Raw genomic sequence first — 20,412 nt, 5'->3', positions numbered from 1 at the left:
CTTTAAAATCTGAAGTTCAGCATATCGGATGGATATTAGGTTGGGGCAGAAGAAGACTGCTGTAGAGGATACCTAATCTTGTCCACCAAGCTTAAGCATGCTCTAGAGCAGTTTTCCCCTGCCCCTTCCACCATGCTGTCTGTTCTCTAGGGTGCCATCTAGGTCAGGGATCCTCAACTTTGGCAACTTTAAGACTTATGGACTTCAGCTCCTAGAATTCCTCAGCCAGCAATGCTGGCTGAGGAATTCTGGGAGTTGAAGTCCACAAGTCTTAAAGTTGCCAAGGTTGGAGACCCCTGATCTAGGTCCATTGGGGAACGAACCCATTCCATGCCAGATTTATTTATTTATTTATTTATTTGGATTTATATACCGCCCTTTCCAGAAGGACTCAGGGCAGTTTACAGGGTACTTAAAACAGTGATACAAAAATTAAAAACAATTAAAAACAATTAAATTTAATCCCTGAGAATAAAACCCCAATTAAAACTAAAAACTCTCAGCCTGGGCCGGGGAGCTCGAAGAGCCAGGTCTTCAGGTCCCGGCGAAATGAACGAAGGTCGGGGGCAGTCCTAAGTTCCACGGGCAGCTGGTTCCAGAGGGCAGGTGCACCCACAGAGAAGGCCCTCCCCCTGGGTGTTACCCGCCGGCAATCTTTAACCGGCGGCACCCTGAGAAGGCCCTCCCCGTGAGAGCGCACTGGACGAAGGGAACTTGATGCCGGTAGCAGGTGTTCCCTCAGATATCCTTGTGATTCAGGGTCAGTCTGTGGGTTCGGCAGTTGGGTCGGACGACTCAGAGGAGGAGGGGGGTGTTGAAGACCTTGCTGAGGGGGTTGAAGATCTTGCTGAGGATAGCCCTCAGCCAGGCTCCTCCCACTTGGTCACCACGGAGACCCAGCTGTGTGAGCCTGACAGCATGGATGAAGATGACCCACAGCTGGCCCTGTTCAAGGACGCCCGACGCAGGAGGCAGTCAATTAGGAGTAAACAGAGGAAGGCAATGGGGCTTCTCGGAAGGAGGCAGAGAGAAGCCATGCCCTGAACTCTATATAAGGGGAATGTCTGGGAGGGCTGGTTTGCTGAAGGCAACCGCTCGGATGGTTCATGTTTCTTAAAGCTCCTGTTTCTTGGTTCGTGTCTTGTTTGTTTTTGTAGCTATAAATTTGGCAGGCGTAATTCCAGCCTCTTGCCGTTTGTAAAGGGGTTGACCCTGCCTTTTCTGCAGGGCCGGTAGCAGGCTGGTACAGAACAATCCTGGACCCAAGCCATTCAGGGCTTTATAGGTCATCACCAGCACCTTGAATCTCATCCGGAGGGCAACCGGAAGCCAATGAAGTTGAAAGCAATAGAGAATTGGAAATTAGGGACTGTTCTTTTGCTTAGTTCCACGAATGGGCAATATCCATATCCACATCCACATCAATATCCATCCAGCCAACAGTCTTGCCTATTGTCTATGGAGATTTTCACTCATCTAGGTCATGGTTGTCCCAAAGATGCTTTTTCACGAGGCAACTGGACTCTTTTGTTTTAATTTGAAGAGGTTTCGCTTCTCGTCCAAGAAGCTTCTTCAGCTCAGAGCTGAAAAAGCTTCTTGGACGAGAAGCGAAACCTCTTCAGATTAAAACAAGAAAGTCCAGTTGCCTCGTGAAAAATCACCTTTGGGACAGTCTTGCCTATTGGATTAAGCACTCCATGTTCCTAAGACAGAGCAGAACTGAAGAGATAGGGAATGACGGGAGTTCTAATACAAGACCTCCGGGGGGGAACTAAATTAGAGAAGACCTTGGAATAGGGATAATAATACACATTCTGAAACCAAACACCAAAGGGCGAAAGTTGAGCTTCTCCATTTCAGTATTGTATGCAGACATTGATCAGAGATTCATTTCCAATTTTCACCTTTCAGTTTTGGGAAAAAATCACTGGGTAGAATTGTCTTCATGCTCAAGGTTCAGAGGATTCTGGCTTATGGCGCTCCTCCAGAATCATGTAGGCTGGCCTTCATGTCTTGACAGAGTCTACTTCTCTTTTGAAACAAATAGAAACCCTTTGCACTGGGAATCCACGGCTGTGAATCGCCATTATATTTTTACCTATAATCCCCGTGGCATTAGCCTGATCCATTATGGGAGGTTAAATCAGCAGCCCCAGTTTAAACCCACAGGACTGATTACATTATTTTCTCTGGTGCCACCCACTGGTGCCCAGTACAGGTAATCCTCAACTTACAACTATTCATTTAGTGACTGTTTGAAGTAACCTAGAACTAAGGAGAAACTTCCTGACAGTTAGAACAATTAATCAGTGGAACAACCTGCCTCCAGAAGCTGTGAATGCTCCAACACTGGAAGTTGTTAAGAAGAGACTGGACAGCCATTTGTCTGAAATGGTATAGGGTTTCTTGCCTCACCAAGGGGTTGGACTAGATGACCTCCAAGGTCCCTTCCAACTTCATTATTATTATTAAATAGCCATCAAGGCTAAATAAGTTACTAAAGGAGCTGAAAAAAGTGACGTAGGACCATTTTTACACTTAGGACTGTTGCAGCATCCCCGTGGACAGTTGATCACAATCCAGACTCTTGACAACTGACTCACAGTTATGACGGTTGCAGTGTCCCTGGGGTCATGTGATCCCCTTTTGTGATCCTCTGACATGCAAAGTCAATGGGGGAAGCCAGATTCAGTCAACAACAACAACAACAAAAAAAGAGCCTTGGTGGAGCAGTGGGCTAATGCCTCCTTAAGTAACACCAGCTGCCTGCAATTAGTGCAGGTTCGCATCCCACCAGGCTCAAGGTTGACTCAGCCTTCCATCCTTCCGAGGTAGGTAAAATGAGGACCCAGATTGTTGGGGGCAATTAAGCTGACTTTGTAATAATGCCGCTTGGGGTGTGTGTGAAAGCCCTAATAAGCAGGCATATACATAGAATGAAGGCTACTGCTAAGCTTGTAAGCCGCCCTGAGTCTTCGGAGAAGGGCGGGATATAAATGGAATTAAAAAAATAAAAAATAAAATAAACAACCGTGTCACCAACTTAACAACTACACGGATTCGCTTAACAACAGTGGCAAGGAAGGTCGTAAAATGGGGCAAAACCCATTTAACCAATGTCTTGCTTAGCAACATAAAGTTTAAGGCTCAGCTGGGGTCGTAAGCTGAGGAGTACCTGTAAGACAGCCAGATCTCAGTCTGTACTTTAACCTGGAATTCTAATATCTGCATAGATGGAGTGTGGGCAACGAATATATGTAGAGCAAGAGAAACTGTTGCACTGCATGTATTTTTGTTACTTGCAAGTCAGATGTAAAAACCTTGACCTAGTTCTGAGGTGGAAGGATGTAAGGCAGAATGCAAGAGCGGAAAGCCGATGAATGGGTTTCGGGGCTTTAAGAGCTCTGACAAAGGATGAGAATGCAATATATATGTCTGTAATTTAATGGTTTCCCTCTAGAAGGTTTAGAGGTGCAAACGTGATCCTGAGCACACTTTAGAAGATGACAGTGAGCCCAGAAATCCCACTCCTTGGATCCACATGGAAATAAATGAAAAAAGATCCCCGGCTGTCTTCTCAGCTTACGACAGTCATTTAGAGAGAGAACTGCCTCAACCTGCCATTGTTGTGGTTAACACATTGGGCTAGAGGCATGCAATACAAGCACATCTGTGAAACCGGGGGTTGATTAAATTCCATGCAAAGGAAGGACGGATTTATGAGACGCAATTGACTATGCCTCCAGTCACCCCACTGGAAATAGAAACCAAGTGTGAAATGCCAATCATCTCCGTTTCCTTCCAATGCCCAAATGGTGACGCATTGGGCACTCTGTGGAACAAACCCAGATATCTGGCACAGTTGGGTTTTCACATGTAGACATCTCGTCATGGCATGGTAATGAAGACCAATAATTTGATCTTGAAGAAGTAGATTCCTCCGGGATGTGAGCATTGCCCCTTATGGACCTGGACTCTTGTCTCTCCCGCATGAAGTGGTCTGGGAGGAAAGTGAGAGTTAGATCTAGAGTGAAGTCAAATCTCATTGCCAGAGAGAGTCATCCAGCAGCCTTGGTCCATCAAGGCACTAGTACTGGATTACCATCCTTTCTTTAGGGGAAAGTTATGGAGAAAGTAGTGAAGAAACAGTTACGGAGGGCTCTGAAAGAGCTATGGGTGGTCCATCACTGGGGTTTTTCATAAATAGACTGGACAACCATTTGACTCGAATGGTTACAATGTTTCCTGCCTTGAGGACCTCCAAGCTCCCTTCCAGCCCTATGATTCTATGGATTATCTGGACCCTTGGTGGTCAGAAAGCAGACTAGGGTCCAAGAACAAAACCATGATGGTTGCTCTAACTGATGAGTTCTGGTAAGGAATAAAGGGCAAGACAGTAACCATCTTTCTCTTGCTAGACCTCTAAGCCAGTATTTCTCAACCTCAGCAATTTAAGATGTGTGGACTTCGACTCCTAGAATCCCCCCTTGCTACAAAAGTAAAACCTGCCTTCCCAACTCAGGTGGAGAGAGAGCCTCTGTTGAAGGTCTCCTATCAGAACTGTGAATAGAGGAAGCACGGAGGACGACATTTTCAGAGGCTGTTCCTCTCTTTTGGAACAACCTGGTTCCTGAAACAAGAAAGATCAAATTAATCCCAAAGAAATACATATTTTTTAGTTCTGGATACACTTCCCCAGACAGTCCATGGGCACAACTTGCGGGTCATCTGAGTCTCGCAACTCCTGCTAAAAGTAGTTCAGTATGAAGTGACTAGAATGAAGTATTGCAGGCTGACTCTGACCCTGCCCATAGCTATGAGTTTGATTCTGACCAGCTCAAGGTTGACTCAGCCTTCCATCTTTCCGAGGTCGGTAAAACAAGGACCCATATTGTTGGGGCAATATGCTGACATCGTAAACTGCTTAGAGAGGGCTGCAAAGCACTGAAGTGGTATATAAGTCTACTGTAAATCCTATTGCTATTTCCTGGCTCTAGGTGCCCTGCACTTAGTCACTCATACCCTGGACATCTTGTGCTTGGACTACTGTAATGCACTCTACATGGGGCTACCCTTGAAGAGCATTTGGAAGCTACAGTTGGCACAAACTGCAGCAACACAAACAGTTACAAGGGCCCCTAAAGTGATCCATGCAATGCCACTGTTATGTGAACTGCACTGGTTACCAATTTGCTTCCAGGTCCAATTCAAAGTATTGGACCTGGAATACTTTATCGTATGGGTCCAGCCTTCCTGAAAAACCATCTCACCCCAGTGGGATTGGCCTGCCCCATTCATGCTGACAGAAGGGGCGTACTGTGGACCCTGTCAGTCAAGGAATTTTGGCTGGCGGGATCCAGGCGAAGAGCCTTTTCTGCCATAGCTCCTGTCTTCTCTTTTGGAACAACCTGGTCCCTGAAGCAAAAGGAGTCAAATCAATTCCAAGGAAAGGCATAATCTTTAGTTCTGAATAGAGTTGCATGTGTCCCTCGAGGTGAGATCTGCCCCCCACCATCTTGGCCTTCCGAAAGGGCCTGAAAACTGGTGACAGCATCCTATTCTGGAGGTTGCTAGTAGATTAGGACAGAGATCCCCAACCTTGAGCAATCTGGCCTGGTTTGATGGGGTTGGGGTTGGGGTTTAAATATGGTTTTAATTATTGTATATATCGGGCATAACATTTAATTGTTTTTTAACTTTTGTATGTTGTCTTTTAATACTTATTGCCCTGTACACCGCCCTGAGTCCTTCGGGAGAAGGGCAGTATAAAAATTTAATAAATAAATAAAACCTTTTGGTCACCAGGGACCGGTTCCGTGGAGAGAGGTTTTTCCGTGGACGGGAGAGTACATGGTTTTATGTGCTGCCTGCATCCCACAGATGGGGCTTTGTTTGCTTGTGCGGACCGGTTGCTGGCATGCCGTGGCCCGGTACCGGGCCACAGACCGGGGGTTGGAGACCCCTGGATTAGGAGATCCCATCTCCACCCTATTTATGCATTGGTCCTTTTCTATCCAGTTTGTTCTAATTGTAACGTCTTAACTCTTAATGCCCAGTGCTTTGTGTTTTTAATCTTCTAATTGTTTTACACTGCTGTTTACTGCATGACATCACAAGCCACCCAGAAACACTTGATAGTGAAATGGGTGGCATATGAACTTAATAAAGATAAAATAAAATAAGTAACAGACCTAGAAAGGCACTGTCCCATTCATCAGCTTCAGAACAGCAGTGGAGGCTTGAGGTAAAGGAAGATGGAACCACTGAATCAGCAAAGTTGGTTAGAAAGTCATATCTTGATTATTTCCCCAAAACGATCTATTTCTGGAGTGAAAAGGATAGCCACTGAAATAGATGTGGGGTAGATCAAAACCATTTTGCATTTGTGTGCCCTTTCCCTCCCCACGCTATTTTCCTTGTTACGTGTTGATTTAATACATTTTCTAATCCAACTTTTCCCAAATTGGGCTCCTTCAGATGGAGGGCCCCTTCACATCTCCCGTTCATGTCGTGTTGCCTCATCAACTAGATTTCAAGATGACTAACTCTGGGGAAAACAAAATTAATTTCCACGCAAAGTTGCTGATCTGTAATTAATTATATGTGGTTGATTTACTGATTTACTTAATCCTTTTTTCACTCCGTGTATTCGCTCCCTTTCTGTTCAGCTTGAAAACTCAAGATTGTGTAAAGCAAAAATACATAAATAGAAATATAACAAACAAAACAAATGATGTAAATCTCTTGGATTAAAGAGAAACCAAATTTCGTTATTACCATATGCAATATAACTCAGACACTTCCTTAAGAAATGGGTTAAACAGAGGTTAAACTTTTGTTTCAGCTACAATATACTGTATCAATTATGTCAGTCTTAAAAAGTAGACCAGGAAATCAGATGCACAGGATGACTAGAATTACTTTTATAGAAATTGGCTACAGCAGAATGGTGTTATCATCTGATTGTTATGATCTGGGAGATCTCGGAGTCCTAGTAGACAATCACTTCAATATGAGCCAGCCGTGTGCTGCAGCTGCCAAAAAAGCCAACACAGTGCTAGGCTGCATTAATAGAGGGATAGAATCAAAATCACATGAAGTGTTAATACCAGTTTATAAGGCCTTGGTAAGGCCAACTGGGAATACTACATCCTGTTTTGGTCATCACGATGTAAAAAAGATGTTGAGACTAGAAGAGAAGAGCAACAAAGATGATTAGGGGAATGGAGGCTAAAACATATAAAGAACAGTTGCTGGAATTGGGAATGTCTAGTCTAATGAAGAGAAGGATGAGGGGTGACTTGATAGCAGTGTTCCAATATTTGAGGAGCTGCTACAAAGAAGAGGGGGAGCAAACTATTCTCCAAAGCACCAGAAGGCAGGACAAGAAGCAACGGATGGAAACTAATCAAGGAGAGAAGCAACCTAGAACTAAGAAGAAATTGCGTGCCAGAACAATTAACCAGTGGAACAACCTGCCTCCAGAAGTGGTGAATGCTCCAACACTGGACGTTTTTAAGAAGAGACTGGACAGCCATTTGTCTGAAATGGTATAGGGCAGGGGTAGGCAACCTCGGCTCTTTTATGACTCATGGACTTCAACTCCCAGAATTCCTGAGCCAGCCATGCTCAGGAATTCTGGGAGTTGAAGTCCATGAGTCATAAAAGAGCCGAGGTTGCCTACCCCTGGTATAGGGTTTCCTGACTGAGCAGGAGGTTGGACTAAAACAGAGCTCCCCAGCCTGGAGGGAAAGGGAGGAGCAGGGAAATGTGTGTGTGTGTGTGTGTGTGTGTGTGTGTGCATGCGCAAATGGGCTGGTAGCACCTGTGTGACGCAGACCACAGGTTAGAGACCCCTGGACTAGGAGACCTCCAAGGTCCCTTCCAACTCTGTTATTCTGATTATTCCTATACTTCTCCCCTCCTTCCTATACTCCTCTGAATTAGGCAATTTCCCAGGCTGCTTCTGAATGTTACCTCACTTCTCAGAGATTAAAAATGTTTCAGCTCCCCTTTGTCCAGGTAAAGGTTCTTGGATATTTCCTCAAGGTCAAGCTCTCTATAATTATTAGCTCATTAATAGTGCCACTATATGAAGGTAGTTCTCACTCTCTACATCAGGGGTGTCAAACTCAATTTCATTGAGGGCCGCATCAGCATTGCGGTTGCCCTCAGGGGGCCGGGTGGATATGGCCAGGGTGGGCGTGGCCTACTGGGTGGGCGTGGCTAGAGTGCGTATGGCCTACTGGGTGGGCGTGGCCAGCTCTACATCGTTCGCATCAAGGGTGCCTATGGGGGCCTGGGCAGGAGTGGGACAGATCTGAGGGTCTTTGGCGGAAGGAGGGTCTCTGGGCCAGAGCCAAGGCAGTGGGGGCCGTTCCCTCACTGTTTCCAGGATGGCTTTGTGGGCCGCATGAAACCACTTCGCGGGCCGGATCCGGCCCCCGGGCCTTGTGTTTGACATGTCTGCTCTACATCCTCCACAATTAGCTGTAATTTTTATCTGATTTGTTGCTATTATCATGCTAAGGTTTTTCAAACTGGGTCCTTCCGTAGGTGGCTTTGTGAGAACTATTTTATTAATATAACTGCTGAAAATGTGGAAGATCTGCAAGAAAAGACGGTTTCAGGAGGAGAGCAAAGTTTCATTTCCTTATTACAAGAGGAAGCAGAGCTACAGAAGCATCAGTGTTATTGCTGCTCTTCTTGAAGCTATCCACAAGTTTGCTGATACGGAGAAAAGGGCAAATAGCAAGACTTCTGCATTCAGCTCACCCACAGCTTCACATTTGGCGTGGAAGGAACTGAATATATATGAATGTGTTTTTTTTTTCATTCATTGGTTTTATGGGACCTTCTCTACTTGAGAACGTCGTTGTTGTTGTTAGTTGCGAAGTTGTGTCCAACTCATTGCAACCCCATGGACAACGTTCCTCCAGGCCTTCCTGTCTTCTACCATCTTCTGCAGTCCATTTAGGCTCATGCCTACTGCTTCAGTGACTCCATCCAGCCACCTCATTCTCTGTCGTCCCCTTCTTCTCTTGCCCTCAACCTTTCCCAGCATTTGGCTCTTCTCCAGTGAGTCCTTCCTTCTCATTAGGTGGCCAAAGTATTTGAGTTTCAACTTCAGGATCTGGCCTTCTAAAGAGCAGTCAGGGTTGATCTCCTCTAGGACTGACCGGTTTGATCGCCTTGCAGTCCAAGGGACTCGCAGGAGTCTTCTCCAGCACCATAGTTCAAAGGCTTCAATTCTTTGGTGCTCAGCCTTTCTTATGGTCCAGCTTTCACTGCCATACATTGCAACTGGGAAGACCATAGCCTTGACTATACGCACTTTTGTTGGCAGGGTAATGTCTCTGCTTTTTAGTGTGCTGTCTAGATTTGCCATGGCTTTCCTCCCCAGAAGCAAGCGTCTTTTAATTTCTTGGTTGCAGTCCCCGTCTGCAGTGATCTTGGAGCCCAGGAAAATAAAATCTGTCACTACCTCCATTTCTTCCCCATCTATTTGCCAGGAATTGAGAGGGCTGGATGCCATGATCTTGGTTTTCTTAATGTTAAGTTTCAATTGGGAACTTCAGCAGTGACCAAAAGAGTACACGATATGTTAAACTCATTGAATTTGAAGAGGCCATCATGTTCATGATCCTCATTATTTAATAGCCTCAGCTTTCTGCTGATCATGCAACTGGACAACAGTAGTTAGTTTGGATTCATTCAATAAAATGACTATTTCATCACCCTACCACTTGGCATAGAACTTGTAAGAGATACTGTAAGTCAGGAGTGTCAAACTCAATTTCATTGAGGGCCGCTTCAGCATTGTGGTTGCCCTCAGGGGGCCGGGTGGGTGTGGCCTGGGTGGGCATGGCCTACTGGGTGGGCATGGCTAGAGTGCATATGGCCTACTGGGTGGGCGTGGCCAGCTCTACATCGTTCGCATCAAGGGTGCTTATGGGGGCCTGGGCAGGAGTGGGACATATCTGAGGGTCTCTGGCAGAAGGAGGGTCTCTGGGCCAGGGCCAAGGCAGTGGGGGCCGTTCCCTCACCGTTTCCAGGATGGCTTCGCGGGCCACATGAAACCACTTTGCGGGCCGGATCCTGCCCCCAGGCCTTGTGTTTGACATGTCTGCTGTAAGTTGTCTAAAACTAAAACCATGGTTGATTAAAATGATGACAACACAGATGGGAAGGCCACAACAGGAATTTTGGCCTGCCTTTCTACTACAGCTCATTCACAAAGCAACTAGTAAAATTTAAATTTGACATTCTGTTTATTTGCAGAGATCTTATTATACTGCTGTTGTGAATTGTTAGCTACCCAGAAGTCATGTGTAAGAAGGATGGCTGAATAAAATATCTGGGAGTTGGGCAGCATATAAATTTAATACATCATTACTACTATTACTACTATTATTATTATTTTCAAACATGTCTGATTCTTGGAGACTTTTTTGGCAAGTCTCAGAGGTTTTCTCGGCAAGTTTTCTCACAAGCGTTTTGCCATTTCCTCCATCCTAGGGCTGAGGGACTGGCCCAAGGTCACTAAGGCAGAACTGCAATTCAATATGTCCTGTTTTTAGCCTGGTGCTTTACCCACTACACCAAACTGACTCACATTATTAATTTATTTCACCATAAATAAATACCCTGTTCCAATCTCCACCCCACTCCCCCTTTTAGGGGGTTGCCCAATGAGAGGAAGGCTGTAAAAAAATCAAGATGGCTGTCGCATCCACAGGATCGAAGCTCTCCTTCTTGAATATGCAGGTACCAAAGAGCAGGTCTTTGGTTGTGTGATTGCAACCACCAACCCTGCCTTTTTAAAAACCTTTCCTTGTGAATGCTTCTGACCTTGACCAACATAGTATCTTCAGTTGTCTCTGACTGTTGCACTGCCAATGAATTTGCTTCAACAGTACCAGTGCTGTACCACCACCCCCCAAGCCACTTTTTCTGCCCCCACCAACTCTCCCTTTAATTACATCACTGAAGTGGGGTGGCAGGCTTCCCCAAAATTGTGCTTCCTGGCCAGTTTCAAACCCGAAACACAAAAAACCATTAACATCGGCCTTAAAAATAGCCTTTCCAAAAGTTTTTAAAATTCCAGCCACCCTCTTAAAGCTCAATACAGCAACAGGAACCCGTGTATGAGGAGTGGAAAACTTAGGCCAGACATGTCAAACACAAGGCCCGAGGGCCGGATCCGGCCCGCGAAGTGGTTTCATGTGGCCCGCGAAGCCATCCTGGAAACAGTGAGGGAACGGCCCCCGCTGCCTTGGCCCTGGCCCAGAGACCCTCCTTCTGCCAGAGACCCTCAGATCTGTCCCACTCCTGCCCAGGCCCCCATAGGCACCCTTGATGCGAACGATGTAGAGCTGGCCACGCCCACCCAGTAGGCCATACGCACTCTAGCCACGCCCACCCAGTAGGCCACGCCCACCCTGGCCATACCCACCCGGCCCCCTGAGGGCAACCGCAATGCTGATGCAGCCCTCAGTGAAATTGAGTTTGACACCCCTGACTTAGGCCATGGTCACCGGAAGTGGCAAGCCCCCACCTTGCTGATGACATTATCTACCCTCTGGCTGTGACAAGATAGGGAAATTCGTTGCTAAGTTCCCTCTCCCTAACTCTCTACAAGAGACACGCTGAAAGATTTTGTATTGTTGCCATTGTCCCCCAGTCAACATTTCATGCGTGCTAAAAATAAAGCCAAATCAACCTTACAAGGGTCACAAGGAAACGGTAGCTTCTTATGTGTAGCAAGTTTGAAGATACGGGATCGGAAGGAATGGCATGAATTAGTTATCAATGAATAGAGAAAGTATAGGGGTAGTCCTTGACTTACGACCACAATTGAGCCCAAACTTTCCATTGCTGGGCAAGACAGTTGTTAAGTAAGATTTGCCAAACGGTTGTTAAGTGAATCATTCCGGTTAAGTCAGTAACACAGTTGTTAAGTGAATCTGACTTCCCCATTGACTTTGCTTGTCAGAAAGTCACAAAAGGTGATTAGACGACCCCAGGACACCGCAACCGTCATAAATACATGCCAGTTGCCAAGTGTCTGAATTTTGATCACGTGACCACGGGGATGCTGCAATGGTTGTAAGTGTGAAAAAATGGTCATAAGTCATCTTTTTCAGTGCCATTTTAACTTGGTCACTAAATGAATAATTGTAAATCGAGGACTACCTGTACGGAAGATGCCAAGTGTAAATAAATAACAATAGCCTTGCTTTGCAGGATGCTACAACGGGTTGATTTTAATCTGAATGAATGAATGCAAAATGAACATGGTTTCTTTTTTCCAGTACAAGTAGTCCTCGACTAACTACCACAATTGATCCCACAGTTTCTGTTGCTAAGTGAAACGTGTCTTAAGTGAGTTTTGCTCCATTTTACGACTTTTCTCACCACAGTTGTTAAGTGAATCGCTGCAGTTGTTAACTTAACCACACGGGTGGTTATGTGAATCTGCCTTCCCCCATGGACTTTGCTTGCCAGAAGGTCGCAAAAAGGGGATCAGGTGACCATCTCCCCCCAGGACACTGCGACCGTCATAAATATGAGTCAGTTGCCAAGTTGCTTGAATTTTGATCACGTGATCATGGGGGATGCTGCAGCGGTAAACAAGTGTGGAAAAATGGGCATAGGTCACTTTGTTCAGTGCCGTTGAAACTCTGAACGGTCACTAAACGACTTGTAAATCGAGGACCGCCTGCAATCTGAAAAGACAGGAATCCTAAAGAGCAGACGGAGAGGAGCAGGATCCAATCCTCCGCTTACCCCCCCCAAATGAAGACACACACCACCACCCCCGAGCTATATCTAGGATGGGTTACCCAGGACTTTTGGTACTGTCCATAGGGTTATGGACAGTACTTGCAACTGGTCTTCCCAGTTGCAATGTATGGCAGTGAAAGCTGGACCATAAGAAAGGCTGAGTGCCAAAGGGGGGGAGGGGTAGGGAGGGATAGGTAGGGGAGGGGGAGGGGGGGATTGTTAAAGATAAAATGTATTTTAAAACTTTTCAATAAAAAAAAAAGAATTGAGGCCTTTGAACTCTGGTGCTGGAGAAGACTCCTGCGACTTCCTTGGACTGCAAGGCGATCAAACCGGTCAGTCCTAGAGGAGATCAACCCTGACTGCTCTTTAGAAGGCCAGATCCTGAAGCTAAAACTCAAATACTTTGGCCACCTAATGAGAAGGAAGGACTCACTGGAGAAGAGCCTAATGCTGGGAAAGGTTGAGGGCAAGAGAAGAAGGGGACGACAGAGAATGAGGTGGCTGGATGGAGTCACTGAAGCAGTAGGCGTGAGCCTAGATGGACTCCAGAAGATGGTAGAGGACAGGAAGGCCTGGAGGAACGTTGTCCATAGGGTCGCGATGGGTCGGACACGACTTCGCAACTAACAACAACACCCAGGACTTCCGCACGGCGGGGAGGGGGGAATCCCCGCTAAGCGCAGGAGGCTACTTTCGGCGGCGAAGCCGAGGCTCCGGGGCCTATTTTCGACGCCAAAGCGGAGGCTACGACGGGCTAGAGTAGACCGACCCAGCCGGTGGCGCTGAAATCAGCGGGTTTCGTGGCAGGATCGCGGGACTTCCCCGGAGAAACGCCGCGGCTACCTTCGCTCCTCTTCCCAATTTGGGCTGCGGTGGCTGCTGGAGGCGGACCGAGAGCGAGAAGCGGGAGACGGCCGGCCTTTGCAGGGAGAAAAAAACTCGTTTGAATCATCTAGGTAGGACGCCCGGCCGGCCGGCTCCTCACCTCTGCCTCCGCCTCCGATCATCCCCATCGGCGGCACACACACACACATACATACACACACCCACACACCCACACACATGCCCGGCAGTTGTTTGAACGCCGGGTTTGCCTCATCGCCTGGCTGGGAAATCTGGAATCCAAAAATAGCAGCGTCGTTTTGCTTTCGGGTGGAAGAAAGAGGCAGGGCAAAAGAGAAACAGAGAGAGAGAGAGAGAGTGTGTGTGTGTGTGTGTGTGTGTGTGTATGTATATATCTATATCTATATCTATATCTCTATCTATCTATCTATCTATCTATCTATCTATCTATCTATCTATCTATCTATCTATCTATCTATCTATCTATCTATCATCTGTCTGTCTGTCTGTCTGTCTATCTATCTATGAGCACCCAGCGGTGGAAAATCCCGAATAATGTCATGTCCCCGAGGGCAATTTAAAACCGTGCCGGGCAAAGAGCCATTTCATGTCGCCGAGAGTTCCGTAGGTTGAACGCAGCGAGAGGGGGGGGGAGGGAGATTCCCGGGAAATACGCCTTTGCTTATCACACCTGGAATCGGGTTTTCCAGCAGGAAATGCATTGTTTACCTTGTGAATGAGTGTGAGCTTACTTGCTAGAGCAATTAAAATGACGTCATATGCAGAATAAACCATGTCGAGGGGAGGCGGGTGCGGTGGTTTTGAGAAGAAGCATGATTTTATGTCAGTTGAAGAATGCTCCTGGCAGTGACATAGCCCAGAGATGAAACACATCGACAGCATCCATAGAGACTGGAAAGGTAGAGGTGTAAACCTTGTGAAAGGAATGTTTTCGTGTGAGTTTCCTATTCTGCCCTCACCTCCCATATTTAGCTTCATCCAAGCTTGCTCAGGAGTAGGCAGGCTCTTAAAATAGATGTACCCAAAGATGGAAAAATTCAGCATTACCCGCAATGGAGTGGATGGTTGGTGAAGACGATGGAACTTGCTGAGATGGCTAAATTGACTTCCTTGATCAAAGAAAAGACTGTGTTTATTGCTGCCTGGAAACAATTTTAGATTATTTTTGCCTGATACAGGAAAAAATAAAGAGAAAATAACTTTAGATGATTAGGTAGGATACATTATAGAAAGAAGAGAGTTAAATTGTAACTATAGAGTAAAGCAAACTTATAATTGCACTTATAAATGCTGTAAAGGACCCAGATTGTTGGGGGCAATTAAGCTGACTTTGTAATAATGCCGCTTGGGGTGTGTGTGAAAGCCCTAATAAGCAGGCATATACATAGAATGAAGGCTACTGCTAAGCTTGTAAGCCGCCCTGAGTCTTCGGAGAAGGGCGGGATATAAATGGAATTTTAAAAAAAAGGAGATCAGAAGCTATTCTTTGTATTTTTTTTAATTTTTCTTTTACTTTCCCCCCTTCCTTGCACTTTTGGCTTTCTCTTTGATTTCTTGCTTTTTCTTTCCTTAGATTAGTTTGTATTAGTTTTTAACCTTCATTTTTAAAAATCTTTAAGAAGATTACATATTTAAAAAAGGAATACGCAGGTTACTATGTTATACCTTTGCAAACTTTGGAATTTCCCCAAGAATATGAACATTTCTTTTTGGCTTTTCAAGCCCCCCCCCCCCGTTTTGACTAAAAAGTAGTCCTCAGCTTCATACCACCTGTTGCTAAGTGAGACAGTTGTTAAGTGAATTTTGCCCCACTTTACAACCTTTCTGGCCACAGTGGTTAACTGAATCACTGCAGTTAGTAATATGGTTGTTAAGTGATTCTGCCTTCCCCTTTGACTTCGCTTGTCCGAAGGTTGCAAAAGGTGATCACATGACCCTGAGACACGGCAACTGTCATAAATATGACTCAGTTGCCAAGAGACTCAGTTTTGATCCTGTGACCATGGAGATACTGCAACAGTCATAAGTGTAAAAATGGTCATGAGTCACTTTTTCAGTGCAGTTGTAACTTCGAATGGCTACTAAATGAACTGTTGTAAGTTGAGGACTACTTGTACAGGATTAGTAACATTTACCCTCTAGGCCACCTCTTTACTACAACAGAGGAGTTAGGCATTATAGCAGCCATTATATCCTTGATAACTATTGAGTTCTGAGGAGAAGCTCTGGCAATAATAACCTGAAATATTTGGCATTTAAGGGGAAGGAGGGAGGCTAATTTAAAGCTTTTTGCTGCTCCTTTTTTCTGATTTCCACCTATTCTATTTTTCTGATGGTAAAAGGAAAAAAAAAACCCAGCCATTAAAAGTAATTGCAATTTACCTTTTGCAAAATAGTAATAATAATAATATGTAATAAACTAATAATACAGTTATGCTGTATTATTACTATATATAAAAATGAAAAAAACCTTACTTTTTATATAGAAGTAGACTACAAAGTAAAAAAGGCCCCATTCTACCTGCCTAACTGTAATTATACCTTTAAAAACATTTTAAAGCATTGCAATTTGCATTTTTTTTAAAAAAAATCACTGATTGTTCATTAGACAGAGACACACCTACTCACTGCACTGTAGAACTGTGTTACTATTTTCTAAAAGAGAAAAGCTTTTTATGTAATAAACAATAGAGCAAGACAGAAACTACCTAGCTGCAATTATATCTTTAAAAAAAACCCCTCTTTAAACATTTCAATTTATGTTTCTATACATCTGGAATACAGTATCAAATTTTGATCACCACATTATAAAAAAAGGTGTTGAGACTTTGGAAAAAGTACAAAGAAGAGCAACTAAGATGATTAAAGGCCTGGAGACTATAACATATAAAGAATGGTTGCAGGATTTGGATATGGCCAGTGTAGAGAAAAGAAGGACTAAGGGTGACATGATAGCAGTATTCCAGTTATTTAAGCTATTGCCAAAAGGAGGAGGGGTCAATTTATTTTCCAAAGCAACAGAAGACAAGACAAGAAACAATGGATGGAAACTACTCAAGGAGAGAAGCAACCTGGAATTAAGGAGAAACTTCCTGACAGTCGGGACAATTAACCAGTGGAACAACCTGCCTCCAAAAGTGGTGAATGCTCCAACACGAGGTTTTTAAGAAGAGACTGGACAGCCACTTGTCTGAAATGGTATAGGGTCTCCTGCTTGATCAGGGGATTGAGACTAGTAGATCAGGGCTTTTCAACCTTTTCACCCATTGTACCACTTTTAGGATATGGCAACATCCGAATACCACCAGTTGCCTAGCAAGGTGTCAAAAACGTGGTGACCCCCCCAAAAAAAGTAGTCCTCGACTGACAACAGTTCGCTTACTGACTGTTTGAAGTTACAATGGTACTGAAAAAGAGGCCCCCAAGGCACAGTCAAGCAAGACACCTGCCTGACCGCCTGGCGGCGCTCTTCTTCCTGTCCGAAGTTTTCATTGTTGTGAGCATTTCTGTTGAGGATTGGCAGCAGGGGTGGGGTGGGGTGAGGGGGTGTTTGGTTTTTAGTTGCAGCAGGTTTTGGTCACTTCACATGACCCTGGGACACTGTGATCGTCATAAATATGAATCAGTTGCCAAGCATCTGAATGTAAATCACAAGACCCTGGAGATGCTGCAACATTCCAGCTGATCGGCGCTTCTTCTGGGCTCAGCAGAAGCGCCAGGATCAGCGCCGAGCTCCAGCTGGAGCCTGGCGCTGATCCTGGTGCTTCCGCTGAGCCCTGACAGTCCTACAACTCCAGCCATCTCTCGCTCAGGCTTGTGCGGTGCTGCCACCGGTTCAGCTCATTCCCCTCCCTTGCTACCACTTCTCTAGGATGGTCACGTACCACCTGCCAGGTGCCAATGTACCACAGGTGGTACCCATACCACTGGTTGAAAAGCCCTGTACTTGATGACTTCCAAGATCCCTTCCAGCTCTATTCTTATTCTGATTCTTAGAAAATATTAATTATTAATACTTATTCTATCTAAACTGCATAACTGCATCACCGTATAACTGCACAATATTACTGTTGTATAAAGGAATATATATATATATATATATATATATATATATATATATATATATATATATATATATATATATATATATATATATATATATATATATATATATATATATATATATATAAATAAATTACTCTATATAGTGAAAAACGAAACTCCCCTTTCTCCATTCTAAATTATCTAGTTTTAATTAAACTTTTCTTTTCAGAGGACAGATTAGCTTAACTCTGAGACAAGGGTCCGTAAACTGGCTTGAAACTTACAATTTTTTTAAAAAATTGCTTTTGTCACAGTGGTTAAGTATAAACTTGCCACATACAGTATATGAATTGGACTTGTTTTTTGACCTCATTCTTTACAGAATGAAGGATTCCCTAAATCTGTTCCTTGTATTTTTTTAAATTACTATTTTTTTAAGTTATTGTTTTGCTTGCAAATACATGTGTGTTTCTGGCCCCACAAAGATCATAGTCTTGTAAATGACTCTGGAAGTTTATGTGCTGATGAAAATCTTTTATTGTAATTTTGAATTTCTAGGTTTTCAGAATGGAAGAGGTTTTGAGGCCTAGTGAGAAGGAGGAAATTGAACAACCCACCAATAATATGAACAAAAGTTTGCTACAGTTGCTGATATAAAGAGCAAGTAAAATATAAAATAAATATTATATATTTATTTACAAGAGTATGTATTCAGTACATTGACTACCAATTCAATCATTTGCACTTAACGTTAATGAGAACAAAATCCAGACTTTGAGATGAAAGAATCAAACTTAATTTTTGCACAGGTAGTCCTCGACTTACAACAGTCCATTTAGTGACCTTTCAAAGTGACAACGTCACTGAAAAAAGTGGCTTTTTCACCCTTATGACCACTGCAACATCCCCATGGTCACAAGATCAAAATTCAGACGCTTGGCAACTGACTCATATTTATGACGGTTGCAGTGTCCCAAGGTCATGTGATCCCTTTTGTAACCTGTTGACAAGCAAAGTCAACGGGGAAACCAGTTTCACTTAACCATGTTACTAGCTTACCAACTGCATTGATTCACTTAACAACTGTGGCAAGGAAGGTCGTAAAATGGGGCAAATCTCACAAGAAATGTTTCGCTTAACAATTTTTGGGCTCAATGTCATAAACTGAGGAGTATCTGTTACTTTCTTTGACTGTTCCTCCCCTCCCCCGCAAATTCCTACTTTTGTCCCTTACAACCTAGTGAAAAATTTTGAAGAACAATTTTGTAACATTTCAGTTGGCACTGAGAAAAGTATTAGCCAACAATGGAATTTGTAGAATTCTTTTTTAAAAAATGATTATCTTGCTTGATTATCATTGTTTTTTTTAATGTTGCCATAGCTAGATGGTTCACTGTGCTCTGACTAAATCACGTCAAAGGCCTATTACAGGAATTTTTTTCCTCATCAGATTTTTGTGTGGTAATGTGGGCTGGGGTTGTCAAAGGAAGATGGAACTGAATGAGATTATTTGTGCAGAATTGAATATATTATCCAGTTATCTCCCCTCCGTATGCAAACAAATGCCTTTCGGAAAATGTTTTAAGCAGTGTAATACAATCTAGGCTGCTGTTCACCAACCTTGCAAATATGTGTGTTGGCGTATAGATAGATATGTCTATGGATAGGTGTGTATGTGTGTACGGGAGCCAGTTCGGTGTCAGGATTGAGGCACTAGCCTAGAAACCAGGAGACTGAGTTCTTTTGCTGCCTTATGCACAAAGCCATTGTGGTCGTACATTGAGGTCATAACAAAAGACATGTTCTGTTCCAGCCTACGACCGGCCTTGTTGGAATGTCAGGGACAACCCCTTTTTATAAACAATAGGCTGGAACTAATCCAACCAAATTTATTTGCAAAAGCTAAATGAAAAAGTTCAAACAAAAGTTTAAACAGATACAGACCAAGACTTTATCAGAAGCTCTTCAAACGGTTGCCTTCAGCAACCAGCACCTCCCACACATTCCCCTTTTAAACAGCAGACTCAAGGCATGGCTTCTCATTGCCTTCTCCCGAGTTGCCTCATTGCTTTCCTCTGCTCAGTTCTGCTAGATTGCCTCCTGCTCCTAGCATCCCTGAACAGAGCCAGCTGTGGATCGTCTTCTTCCAATCCTTCATGCTCACACAGCTGAGTCTGAGGAGGAACAAGACGGGAGGGGCCTGGCTGAGAGTTCTGCAGTGCATCAGAACCTTCCTCTGACACCAAAGGCTCTCCAAACCTCTCCTCCTCCTCCTCCTCTTCAGAATCGTCTGACTCAGCTGCCAAATCCACAGGCTGACGCTGAATCACAACAAGACAAATGGAGGATGTTCTGCCCCATCATCCTCTCTAGGTGATCCAACCATCGCTCTGACCAAACCATACAAGGCAATCCTTGACTTAGGACCACAATTGAGCCCAAAATTCCTGTTGCTGAAACAGTTGTTAAGTGAGTTTTTCCCCATTTTACGACCTTACTTGCCACAGTTGTTAAGTGAATCACTGCAGTTGGTAAGTTAGTAACACAGTTATTAAGTGAATTTGTTTTCCTCATTGACTTTGCTTGTCAGAAGGTCACAAAGGGGGATCTCGTGACCCGTCATAAATATGAGTCAGTGGCCAAGCGTCTGAATTTTGATCCTGTGACCAGGGAGATGCTACAATGGTTGTAAGTGTTAAAAGCAGTCACTTTTCA

Source organism: Vipera berus (assembly GCF_964194415.1).
Source record: "Vipera berus genome assembly, chromosome: 2".
Classification (NCBI taxonomy): Eukaryota; Metazoa; Chordata; class Lepidosauria; order Squamata; family Viperidae; genus Vipera; species Vipera berus.
The sequence above is the reverse complement of the archived record's forward strand: the minus strand, read 5'-3'. Positions refer to the sequence as shown.